General features: G+C 38.8%; 1 long non-coding RNA gene across 1 annotated transcript; it reads left to right on the top strand.

Annotated features, from left to right (window-relative positions):
* Positions 1-4,782: 4,782 nt before the first annotated feature.
* Positions 4,783-8,132, top strand: LOC134082224 (uncharacterized). Its single transcript, XR_009939608.1, has 5 exons — positions 4,783-4,944; positions 5,905-5,967; positions 6,185-6,330; positions 6,842-6,928; positions 8,042-8,132. It is a non-coding gene; the product is annotated as an uncharacterized LOC134082224 (long non-coding RNA).
* Positions 8,133-14,289: the final 6,157 nt, after the last annotated feature.

Here is a 14,289-nt window from a genome sequence, read left to right as displayed (position 1 = left end):
TCAGACTGCTCGGTGCTTCTGCTGCTAGCAGCTACTGCTTCTGGTGCTCTCCAGACGGCCTGCCTAGCGCCGTCTTCGGTTGGTCTGATAGCTAGGCTAGCTGTGCGTCTTCATTGCCCTGGGACTTCTCTCAGCCGTCTGACTTGAGTGCAGTCGATTGGACTAAGTTGACGTGGACTTTTCTGTTTTTTTGTTTGTTTAATTATTTATTTGACATTTGTTTATTTGTTTGTCTGTCTTGTATGTCTTGGTGTCACGGGTACGCTGGCGATTACGCCACTCCGTCCGGCAACTTGTGTCTTGTTATTTTGTGAATTTGTTTGTTGTGTTGTCATGGGTACGCTGGCGACTACGCCACTCCGTTTCGGCACTGTCTGTGTCTCTATGTTCTGTAAAGCGCTTTGGGTTGCACTCAGTGCACGTTAAATGCGCTATATAAATAAAAGTACCTTACCTTACCTACCTTAAATATGCGCTAATTTGCATATATTTCAAAATGCATAATCTGAGTTTTGGATAAAGCCAGGTTCAAAATTGTTTTTTCATTGTGTTAATATATTAGATGGGAGACAAATTACAGAGGGATTTATGGATATCTACTTCTGTTGTCTTGTAAATCAGCATATAGTGTCAATAGCCTAAAAATCGTTTTTTGCCATGTTTTTAAGCATAAAATGTCATATCAGGTTAGGAATAATATTTCAACAAACCCCTCTGTAAAAGTCTTGTAAATATAGTTTGGCATAAGACTGGAAAGTTTGGCGCATGTAAGTGCTTCAGAAATGGAGATTATGTTCTCAGAGTGGGAGAAGAAACTCGTTTTGAGAAAACAGCCTTGAAACACAGCCAATGGGATACGTTCTAAACCTAGACTCGCCTTTGAACTTTCGCGATTGGTTGCTAATACAACGGAAATTTCCATATTTGGATTGCATAGCGTCATTCAGGAGAAACAGGGCTTTCAAACGGTGTCACACACGATATGTTTTGGATCACGGTCGCGGGAGGGTTACATGCTGCCACTCAGACATGCCACCACTACGACATGCTTCCATTTAGACATGCCTCTATTTCGACATGCTGCTATTTAGACATGCTGCCAATCCGACACATTTTAGTACCCCCATTCCGACAGTTTACAAATCCTATTTTTTTCCAAGTCAATTTAACGGACCCTATGAGCCCGACGGACGCAAAGTGCGTCAAAAAACACACCCATTCTTCTCTGTTACATTGCTCAGCGATTATTAGTCACAACGAGATGAGACCTATATTGCATGAAAGAGCATAACCGGGGCTTTCCAACGAGACTAGACACGTGTACGATCAAGTATGAAAATAAAATAAAATCATGAATTTAAATCAAGTATATCATATTTACAGTCTATTTGCTCTGCGTTCACCCACGCAGCCACGGCTCTCGCTTGAATTACTCCGGGACCAGGCATCGCACAGACATGACACGCATATCAAATGAAAGAGGAGAAACATAGCTTTCCATTGATACCAAACACATCGATTCTTTTGTGTTATAAAAACAGACGAAGTGACAAACAAATAAGAATGTCATATAGCTTCAGATACCGCTACTTTCGTTTGCTTTACTCGTGAAACTGTGGTCAAAAATATATGGCTTGCATGTCAGATAAAAGAGGAGAGCTAGAGCTATCCACAGATACCAAATACAACCTTCTAGGCCATAAAACAGACGAAGTGACAGCAAAATAATGACTTAATTTAGCTCCACTTAGTCCGCGAATAATGAGAACTTGCCATGTACAGAACTGCTTTCACCTCCCCGAGTCGCGCACGCAACAGACACATAACCATATCAAGAAGTCTTCACAATGACATTTTAAATGTGAATCTTTATTATTTATTTTATACAATTGGATATAGTTATGACATTAATAGCCTATTAATGACCTCATGTCGGAATGGCACGTTGTTTGAAAAAAAAGTTAAATACCGCCACTGCGACCATGAAAAAAAAAAATGTCGGAGTGGTGGGACTTTTTCCCATAAAGAGACATGCCTCCACTACGACAATTGGACGTCCATGTCGGAGTGCTGGTATGTCGGAATGAACGGCGGATACCTCGCGGGAGTACATGACACTTTAGAGTGGGAACTTTTGACGAAATTAGGAGAAATACATAGGCACGAGAAGACAAAAGTTCGTGAAATAAACACCTAAAAGTGCAAATCGGACTTTGTTGTTGTAGTAGGGTGGTAGAATACATGCTAAGGTAGCAAACTAGCACAAAATCTCGAAATTGACCGGAGGTCACAAAAACAGTGTTTTCACCTGCCGTGTCTCGCCTTAAGTTAGCTAATCAACCTGGGGGGTATTCCATCAACCTCGCTAAACAAGGCGGCGCTCAACAGAAATAGCCTGGCTTGAACTAGTGCAGACTTCCACTTGAAGCTAAAGCCGTTCCATTAACGCAAGTTAGCTGCATCTTGCCCGCGTTTATTCAAACGGGGCTAAAATCAGCTTCATGTATGCTCGTGCACGAGGTAGAAAAGTAGACCAAAACCATAGATTGACGAAAAGAGGATACATGTCGTAAAATTAAGGCAAACTAGAAGATTTCAGTTCGATTTACAAGCGCCATCTACAGGATTTTCATCGGAAGTAATCAAATTGAACACGAGAGAAAAAAGTTGCCTAAAAAGGAGAATAACGAAATCGTACTGTAAATCGCTAAACAGTAATTATGATGGTTTGAATTGGGACTTTGATTGTCTTCACTCTGAACAAAACGAGTGAATAAGTAGCCTAGGCTATTTAAACTCCAAACAACTTTGGCAGCTATTCAACATTAAAGAAACCTACGTTAGATTAAAAGGGTTCACTCTAAAATATTTTTTCGGTGGTCATAAAATAAATTAGTATTGTCCTGGGAGTATTGGGGGAAAACCGGAGAAGCCTATTGTCTCCCATAAGGATATAGTTCTGCCAAAGTGTTTGTGAAATATAATGATCTGATATTGGCTTTCAATATGTCATTTCATATTTAATTTGTGTAATACAGTTGGTTTGATATCTGAACTATATGCCTAATCAATAGACTATATGAAGCGGTTTTAATTATTATAGCCTTTACAGAATTAGGCTGTAGGCTGGCTTGCCTCATCGTATAGCCCACTGACAGCCTGCCTACTATCACTGAACAAGCTGTAGCCTACATGACCCTTTATCAATAGTGATGCCTTTCATTAAAGAGTATAACTGAACATGGCAATATTAATGTGTTAACATAGCCTATGTAAATTCATCGCATGGGGACCGAACCCGAGAACACGCAAAACATATCTCAGATGATATCCTGTCACGCTGCGCATGACACCACGAAAGACGTACTTTGTCTAGAGCCGCAAGATTCCTTGGACCACACACACATCAAGTTCAACTGCATAATTTTCAGAAATTCTTTGAAACTAGCTAATAGGTAGCCTTAATCAATGCTTGCAACACTGTCGGAAAAAAGTTTCTCCTTCTATTTTTTAAGTTGTAGGCTACAGGTGACGAAAGCACAGGTTGACGGAACCAACGGTTTGGGACTCGTTTTCCGACGGGTGTTTTTTTTTTGCAACACAGATTAATTTAGCTCGGCAGTTAGCCTGCCACCGACCAGGTTAGTTTAGAAGCATATGTTACCCCAGCAACTCAGCTGAGATTCCTGTTAGCGGGAGTAATGGAACCGAAATCTCTCTGAAATTAGCGAGGCTTATAGAAATGAGCCAGGTTTAGCCTTAAGCTAGGTTGATGGAATACCCCCATAGACCTAAAAGAAATGGACAAACCCAGGTAAAAAAGTAGTGTACTTAAGTGTATTAGTAATATGGTTAAAGTACATGAAGTATAAAGCAAGTATGCTTCTTCGTTTCTGTGCTTTATTTGAAGTGAGTTTAATGTATACTTTATAAAGTATACTTAAAAATATGTGTAATTAAGTTCAACTTCTGAGTCCAAAAAGAAAGTATACTAATTTCACAATAATCAAATTGTCTTTTGATTGCACTTTTTGAAAGTGTACTTTGTTGTTAGTGTATTTTAAATTTGATAGAAGTACCAATGTTTTAAGTGTATTAAATTTGACATACTTTGAGTGGCAATTTAGTGTACTTATGGAAAGTGTCATTTCTGCAAATAAACTGTTAGCATACTTTTTTACAGTGTACTATCATCTCACTTTATTAGAAGTGTTACTTCTGTACACATTGTACAGTACACTCTAAAATAAGTGCATTTTTAGTGGTATATCGGAATACTTTCACAAAATATGTTAAAATATAAAAAATGTATAGTGATAATTTAATGCACTTTAAGTAAGTGCACTTATTTGTAATACAGAGTTAGTATAATTTTTGAAAGTGTACATTTGATTTCAACTAATTGGTGGTAATGTATCAATTTACTGTAGTCTACCAATGGAAAGTGTTTTTACATTGTTAGGCTGATTTCTGAAAGAGTAATGTGATTAAATGTTGCAGTGTGGACGAAGTAAGTTTATTTTGTACAAATTATATTTTTTTCATTTGGCTCCACATCTTGGTGAGGTAATATAAGTCTACACTATCACCACCATGTATTAATAAACACTTGATTGACAGAAAAGTCACTTTAAGAACAGTAGCCTAATTATTTTTACAGATATTGTATTTACATGTCAATTCAGTATCAGACTCTCAGTACTTGGCAGTACTCACTCTCAAAAAAATGAAATCTCACTATTATCTTAATGAATCCTTTTTCGTAGGATTTACACAATAAAATTAGGTTTCTAGGTGAAAAGGAGTCAGTTATACGAAATGCATTCGTGTTTGGAGGAAATATGTCACTCTATGGTCGCCGTAGAAGCATTATTTCAAAACGCACAAACGAGGGTCTCTGGTTGTGGCAGGTCTGCCTCTTCTCCCTCACTCGTGGATTGTAAGGTATGTATTTGCTAAACACACAGTGTTCTTATTTTGAGTTTGGTGTAATTTTAGGGAGTTTAGCATGACAACAAACCTGGGAAACATGATACAATTCTAACGTTAGCCTGAGATGATTAGCTGCTAGCTACTTAGCCGCCCACATGAGGTTCAGCAGATCTCATGTGGGCGGCTAAGTAGCTAACAGCTAATCATCTCAGGCTAACGTTAGAATTGTATCATGTTTCCCAGGTCAGTTTTACTCCCTGCCGAAAATAGGGGTGGTTATGCCTTGATGGGTTTGTTTCATAAAACACAATTGAATGTTCATGGATGTGACCAGGTCAGGACGACTTCATGTGTTTGCTGTTTCATGCAGCTAGCAGTTAACGGCTAACATAAGAGCCGCTAGCTAGCCCCGCACAAACCCAGCCTATGTTTATGTGTTAGGCTTAGAATACTAATAGTTAGATTATTATCTGAAAAGTTTAATGTTTAAACGTAGGTGCAGGCCAGTCTGTGTTACCAAATTGTCCTTATGTGTCATGAACAATTTGCGTTGTTACAGACACTAAAGTTCGTCCACAAACATTTGAATTATTTGAATGTCCGTGTAGCAAACCACACCATCTTGCCTAGTCTCTCTGTAACGTTAATCACGTGCAGACTATCTTTGAAGGACAAGTTACACAAACGTTAGACTTGTCATTATTTTTGTATGATGTGATCAGCATTATTGTAGGCTACTTGCTCTCATTCGACTTCTATATTAAACGAGTAAAGCAAGTACGTTTTTCATGATCATGGTAGAGGCTGCCTACTCTAAATGTTTGAGTGATTTGTTGATCACAAACAAGCCTCAATGTAATTAAATGTTTTCTTCCCAACTTTTAATTCAAATTCTAAAAGATTTCAGTAATCTGATATTATTATAGTTTTGCATGGTGTAAATTTGTTGAGTTTGATATACTTTCTCCACAGACGTGGGAGTGCAGAGTGCAAGACATCAGCGTCATTGAGGTCTCTCTTACAGAAGCATTACAGGTTAGCTCATGGTTACTTTTGCGGTAGACACCCATACCTATGTGCATAATTATTCTCATTGTCCCTGTTTATTATAAGCATGGAATGCTCTTCATAGTCACTGAAGCAGATATCATACTTAAATCAATGTTTTCTGTATGCTAATTGTAATTCTTTCTACAAATGCTGGGTTGTTTTGTACATTCTTTCTGTCCCCTCTACCCTCGTATGGTTCAAGATGTGCAGAATTTCACACGCATTGTGCAACTGAAGTCCAAGTTTATGCCAGAACTTGACATCTGCTCCAGGCTGTCTGCTGAGTGCCATAGGAAGGGAGGAGAAACAAGACATAAGATTAAGGAGATCATGGCTGCCATTGATCGGGTTAGTGAGAAGTTGTTTTGTGCCTCCCACTTTGAAAACCAATATTAGGCCATGAGCTACAGGGCCGTAACATGCACCTGTCAACGAAACATTTTTGACCATGCTGACATGACGAATTTGAATGTTAACATTTACATTTTTGGGTTGCACTACCTGTTTCTACCCCATGAATAGATTTGCATTGAAGATCAATGTGTTCCAAAAAATCTCTCAATACATTGGAAATGCATTATATGAACCTCTACATGTGATTACGTAAACACACCTTGTCACATGCCCCACCTCTCTCTAAGTCATGAGCATTACATACATCTTATAATGCATTTCCAATGTATTGAGAGTCTTTTGAAACTCCTCTATCCATGGAGCAGTAAACAGGCATTGCATCCCAATACCCAAATCTCCAAGTTAACATTGGGGGATTGCACGGTAAAGGCATAGTAAACATTAAGATGCTTAATTTGTAAGTGTAAGTAAAGTAGTGTTATTATTATATTTCCCTGTTTTGCAGAATCCCATCATTGGCTCGTTGAGAGTTTGCCACCTGCAAGCACTTGTTGTGTACTTGAAGGCCCTGAGAAACTCAAAGGAATACCTGGTAAGTGTAAATGAATATCCCAAAAAACAGTGTAAATTCGGTGAAAATGGACCTCAGACTCTCTTTCTGCATGAAAATGCATCAAAGAAGTCGTGGAGACGGACAGTATTTTTCATTGATGAAGCACTATAGAGCTTGCATCGGCGTACACTATATTGCCAAAAGTATAGTGATGTCAATAGACATCCCATTCTTAATTCATAGAGTTTAATATGATGTTGGTCCACCCTTTGCAGCTATAGCTTTTTTGACCATTCATCCAGAAGCGCATTTGTGAGGTTGTACATTGATGTTGGACGAGGTGGCTCTCAGTCTCTGCTCTAATTCATCCCAAAGGTGTTCTATTGGGTTGAGGTCAGGACTGTGCAGGCCAGTCAACACTAAACTCTGTCATCCATGTCTTTGCGGACCTAGCGTTGTGCACTGGTGCACAGTCATGTTGGAACAGAAAGGGGCAATTCCCAAAACTGTTCCCACAAAGTTGGGAGCATGGAATTGTCCAAAATTTCTTACTGTTCCAACATGACTGTGCATCAGTGTGCAAAGCAAGGTCCATAAAGACGTGAATTATATAGTTTGGTGTGTATGAACTTGACTGGCCTGCACACAGTCCTGACCTCACCTGACCTTTTTTTTTCAGTTATTAGCTGGTTTGATGCTCATTGGGCTCAATGCCAACCCGGCTAATAGGCTAACTGAAAAAAAAAACATCATACCAGTCTCTAGGTATGGTGAAGGGTATATGATGTGGGGCTATTTTAATTCCAAAGGCTGAGGATACTTTATCAGGATGCCTAGTATACTGGATCCATGAAATAAGTGGCTTTTAAAGATAGAACTCTTCCTGCCTCTATGGGAATTTAACATATGGGAGCAAATACTTATGACCCCTGTATTTTAAGGAAGAACATTTATTTATTTGCTATACATTTCACTCACAAAGACAATTGGTGTCCTTAAAGGTTGGATATTTCCTAATTTTTTTAGTCAACTTTAGCATGGGTTCCAATACTTATCCTTGCTGTATATGCTCTATTTTCTGACACAATGTGATACTTATTCTTTGTATCATAATGTGATACTGACCCTTTTTATATTGCATCCTTGTTTTAGAGCTGCCAGGACTGGTGTCATCACTGAAAGCAGTCATAAACAACATGGCAGATTCATCTATTTACTCCAGCCAAAGTGACTCACCACGCACTAGCAGTGAGACTTGCAGTGAGGACATGGTACTATGACTGAAGTACCTTGAACCGATCCCTCATTAGCATTGTGCAGGCCCTCCATGATTTTGTGATCTTGCACGTTCACCAATTCATGCAAATTCAGGGACTTTGCTGCATTTGCGTGTTGTAATATTCAATAAATGTGAATGGTGATGTGTAGTTATGTTCCTGTTATTGTGTTATTAGCATTATATATCCTTTGCTTGAATTATGTATTTTTGTAATTTTATTGTAATAAAGTTCCCTTTCTGAAATGAGATTTGTAATCTGTTGTAATGCACTTGAAATTAATTGTAATGTAATACACTTAAAGTGTAATATCGACATGTATGCCAAAGTATAACAATATGGGAATTAAAGTACAGATAAAATATACTTCAAAGACAGTTCTTTTCTACAATAAAATATAATAATATTGCACTGAAAGTATGTGTCTATGATGTTTAGCTTGTAATTGAACTTCACTTGAAATATGTTATCATTGTCATAGTGGGACACTTTAAATGCACTAAATATAGTACGGAAGTGCATTTGTAGATCACTTGAAATATTAAAGAGGCATACTAAATTAACATACTTTATAGTAATACTTAGTATGATAACAGTATGTACAAAATGTACTTAAACTCAACTGTAAGTTGAGCTCCAATTATTTTTTAAGTGTACTTCTATTAGAATGGTCATACAATGTAATTGTACTGTAAGTATGCTTAATTGCTCATTTTAATTAGTGTACTTCAGTGCACTTGAAGTTTGTAAATAGTTGTTCCAATTTAGCATACCCTACACACTTGAAGTATAGTGAAGTTTGTATTACGATGAACTTAATACATACTTTAATATACTTAAATATACTTGGATTTTACGAAAAAAGTACACACTGTACTTATTACACTCTGAAAAAGTATATTTTCAATAGTTTTTTTTTTTACCTGGGAACAGACTCCGTTGTTCTCAATGGAAGGGGGCTGAAACAAAATTACCGTCGTACTGCGCAGACTCATACTCAGTTCGTGACGTTAGCCTGCTGTAACTCGTCTGATAGATCGAAAACCTCTGAAATTGTTAACGTTCGTTTTTTAATATTATTATTATGTGTACTTGCCTCTAGGTAATGCTTTACCATATCAAACAGTAGGTTACCGCAGGCTACACGCATTTTCACTGATCTTGCGAATGACTCTCCGTCATGGTTTTCGTGCAGGCTCACTCAGCTTCTTATCCAAACATTACGGGCGAACGTTAGCTTCCCTACAACAGACATGCTAAAATACTTCTTTACGGGAAACCAACGTAATATACGGGGAAGAAGTGAATTAATTTTGCCTTCGATACCCTATATAGAATACACAGAAGCTATAAGGGAGACAAAGGGCACATGTTACATGAAGTTATGGGATCGCAAAAAAATCTGAAATCTATGGCCGTCCAAGGGAGTTAGCAGAGTGTTGATCACCAGCTCATTTCGTGTTTCTACTTCCGGGAATATGCCTGCCCCCTTGAATACCCCCCAGGTTAGCATTGTTAGTAAAGTTAGCATTGCTAGCATAATTAACATTTTTAACACAACTGCTAGAAATCATTAGCTAAGTTAGCTAATCAGCATTTTAACATGAATAGAAATCATTAGTTAAGTTAGAACTGGAATGTTTCAGCTTTAAACTGTCTACCTTCACACTATCAACTCTCTGTAAACTATGCAACCACCATGTTTACCCTAGCTACACCTTAGTAACCATATCTACATTATCTATCTTTTTTTGCATTTTCATGCACTGGTAATTCCTTGGAATTGCATTTCTAGTTATTTTTCTTCTTCTAACGCTCTTAATGCAGCTTCAACCGTTCAACCTAGAAACTTCATTCAAACTTTATTACGTAGGTCTTATTTAGGACATGGGTGCTTTGTATTTTTCAACTTTGTAACTTTTATACTTTTTGAACTATTAAATAAAAACTATTAACAATTTCCCCATAGACTTAACATTGCTCATTATGACATCACGGCAGCAATTAGAATGTTACGCCAGGTGGCCAGTCCAGGTGCAGCAGCTCTCTCTCTCTCTCTCAGGCTTTAAACATACACTGGCTCTCTTGAGACTACATTTTCTGTTCCCCTGTATCCTCTTCGCACAACTGTATCAACATAAGTCTTCCTAATTCCATCCAACTTTCTATCCATTCATCTTCTTCAAACCATTCACTCATCCACCCATTCTAAACAGTCTGCCTATCAACATCAATTAAGGCTGGCTTACATTGCACGATTTTGGTCTGTTTTAACAATCGGCGACTAAATTTCCAAAATCGGGCGGAAATCTTTGCAGTTGTACTAGAATCTCGGCGCGCTCCCGTCATCTAAATCGTTTAGTGTAAGGTGCCAATCTTAGCGTTTTTAAGTCCGTCGGAGTCAGTCTTTTTCTAGTTTTGCCGTTACGACAATATCAAACATGTCTGATATTATCGGAAGTCTTTTCAGTCGTGGCTCATGCAAATAGTGACGTGAACATTAAAAAAAACAATCGAACACGAAACAGGAAAGGGCAAAATAGGGGACAGCTGTAGCCTATATGATTATTTGTTATTTCATTTCTTATAATTTATTAGTCGGCTATTCTACGTGACAGAACAACTCTAGGCTATATCTGTGCTGCAATGCTGTAGAAACGCGAAAAAATTACTTTGATATGAGTAGGCTATCATGTGAGTTCCTGTTGATGATGACGTGTAGCCTAGTGCAGGATGGAAATAATTTGAAGGAATCTAGCAGCAGTCTTGTAAATAGTGACCCACAGTCTTTAGCCCCTTTCACATTCAGAAACGATACATTAGCGTTTAAGAAATAGCGGGTTCAGAGGATTTCGCAATGTGAAAGGTAGACGTGTTCTGGTCCCGGGGTTGTCTGAAGCCGGTTTCAGAGGCGAGTTATGGGAGGCGTTGCCTAGCAGCACGTCACACGCAATTTGGGAGTGAACAATGACGTTAAGCATGCCTTGGACCTCGGAGATAAACTGATAAACACGACTGTCATGCTAGTTCTACGTGGTTTAGCTTCCAAATGATGGCGGGCCACTTGCTATGTTATTTGAATGCCAAATGAGGTCCTTTTGTCTGTCGAAGTCATATTTCAGTGTGCTGAGTCCTCCTGAACAACTTCTGCTCTGACAGTTAGCTCGTTGGCTAGTTAGCTATCATTAGGCAAACTTTCTAAAAAGACGTGCTGCTGGCAGCAGACGGTTTTGGTAACCTAGCAACAATAAACACTTGACCGAAGTGCTGAGAAAAGGAGGTTCAGGGCACTCTCAGCATAAAAAACGTGATTGTTGGACACACATATATATCTATGGACACAGCAGCTAAAGTTATCCTAGTCTCTTGTGTGTTTCCTGTATTTTAACCTCCTGCCTGGCCAAATACGTCATCAGTCACACACCCCTAATAGCGGGGTTGACCTCTGTTCCTTTCATATTCAACACGGCTCGGCTCTGATACTACCCCCCGAGACGGGTTGGATTGCCGAGGCGGGTTGACTCCCCACCCCGTGTCGTCAATGTGAAAGGAACAGCCTTAACGTTAAATTCGGCTGATTTAGCGTTAAATTCGGTGAATGTGAAAGGGGCTTTTGCAAAATCCTTATCTGAGACTGGCCTGTGACTAGACTGTGACTAAAAACTCAATGAATTGTCTTTAGATGTGAGAGGGTCTGAGACTGTAGTCTTTCAAAAATCATTTCCAAATCTTTGCAAAGTCTGTCAATGTAAGGTAGGCTTTAGACGATCTACATTCAACTTTTAAACAATCTACTGTCTCATGCTTTAAGCATACACTCTGGCTCTCTTAAGACTAGCCAGTTAAATTGATTACACCTGAATCTGTATCCACTACTCTCAGTAGAGAGCTGTGTCTCTCCATTCTACAAGAATATAAGGCACATTCCATCCAACTTTCTATCCATTCATCTTCTTCAGACCATTCACTCATCCACCCATTAAACTGTCTATCAACATCTATGAAACAATCTGCCTATCAACATCCATTAAACTCTCTGTCTATCAACATTAATTAGACTATCTACATTCAACTTTTAAATTATTTACTCTGTCTCAGGCTTTAAGCATACACCCTGGCTCTCTTAAGACTAGCCAGTTAAATTGATTACACCTGTATCAACTACTCTCAGAGAGCTGTATCAGTGTCTCTCTTAACAAGAATATTCATGAGTTTCATCTGGTCCCTTTCCACAGGTGTATCAAATCAAGTACCTTGATTATGAATGCAGTCTGCATGGTGCTTGATTAATACACCTGTGGAAAGGGACCTGATGAAAGTCATGAATAAGGCACATTCCATCCAACCTTCTATCCATTCATCTTCTTCAGACCATTCAATCATCCACCCATTAAACTGTCAATCAATATCTATTAAACAATCTGCCTATCAACATCCATTAAACATTCTGTCTATCAACATTAATTAGACTATCTACATTCAACTTTGAAATTATTTACTGTCTCAGGCTTTATGCATACACTCTGGCTCTCTTAAGACTAGCCAGTTAAATTGATTACACTCTCTGAAGACTACATATCCTGTTAACTGTTTCCTCTGTCCACAACTGTTTCAAAATAAAAGTCCTCACTGCAATAATACACTATTAAATCATTAAACCATTGAAACTACAACTATTTCACTGTTCAACCATTCCAACTGTCAGTTATCATCAACTATGCCTCCAGTCAACTACATGAAACCTCCATGTACCTAGCAACCAACATAGCAACCATTAAAATTAAGCGTTTATGACAGTTTCCATAGCAACCAACATGATTATACTGCAGTAACTTCTTGTTTCCTGATAGTGGCCACCATAGGGAGGGAAAGTAATCTCATCGCCATCTAGTGGTTGCGTTCCTAGAGGCTAGCGGGAGGGGATGGGATTTTCTTTTAGAAAAAATATATCTCGGCCCATGATGGGAACTTAGTTAAACGCCTTCAATATGCTATGCATTTAGGTCAGCTCTATTGCTTCTAGTGGTCATACTTTATTTTTTAGGATCAGTTTAATTGTTTTGAGTTTGTTTGTAACATGGTGATAACGAACTACAGTACTAGCTACAGTAGCATTTGACGTCACCAGTTTGGGCGCTTCATCTCCAACTGATCAAAACGGCAATTTGCTTAACTGGCTTTACATATTTTTGTAATAACAGAGAGCAATGTAAACCGCGTGGTAATTACCTTTATGTTGGGATAACTTGTGTTGTGCTCCTACTCACACAAGAGCTGGCAGTAAGTGTGATTGTCTACTAACTAACCAACTAGCTAACAGGCTAATAAACAAACCATGCTAGGCGAGTAACCAGAGACACACGTCGTGGAAGTGTGTCACGTCACTTGTACAAGTAGTTGTAGTCCATTTATGAAATGAAACAAGCAATTAAGTTTTTTTAAAATAAGGCGAAATAGGGTCTGATATTTTCACAGTTAGTAGATTATTAGTGTGCTTGCAAAAGCACACTATTGTTATCCGTGCGTTTCATATACTTATTATGTATCTTAAGTCAAACTTTTGTCTCCCTATCTTGTCCTAGGGATTTAGAGCTAGAGACGCCGTTCCACCTCTTACGCGTGGGTCCTGATGCGAGGATGATGGCTTGTATACAGCTTTTTGATACGCGTTTTTCCGGTCGATTTTTTCCCATAGGAATGAATGGAAAAGTGATTTTTGAGCGCTGATGCCCACACATTTTTCCACCTGTAGCCCAAACCGTAAGACATAAAGTCATGAAATTTGGTACACTGATAGAGGAGACCACCCTGATTGACACCATCAGGTTTCATGCTTGCCACTCTCACGCCCTAGCGCCACCAACTGGTCAAATTTGGAAAACACGTTAATGCCCGTAACGTTTGATCTGTATGGCCGATTTTGATAAAACGTACAGTAAGTGTTACTTGAGAATGGCCATTTCACTCACGCTTTGCCTGATTCACGTTCTGCGTGAAATGTATTACAGCTGCATTACAACTTACCGCCACTAGGTGGCAGTACAGTCCGCTGTAGCATTGCTGCGGTGTGATTGATACTGTAGCCCAGTTCTACTCATTCAATAGGCGGCCAGGAAGTAACCT

This window comes from Sardina pilchardus, chromosome 6 (assembly GCF_963854185.1).
Source record: "Sardina pilchardus chromosome 6, fSarPil1.1, whole genome shotgun sequence".
NCBI lineage: Eukaryota > Metazoa > Chordata > Actinopteri > Clupeiformes > Clupeidae > Sardina > Sardina pilchardus.
Note: the sequence above shows the minus strand (reverse complement) of the source record. Positions and strands in the feature narration are given on the sequence as shown.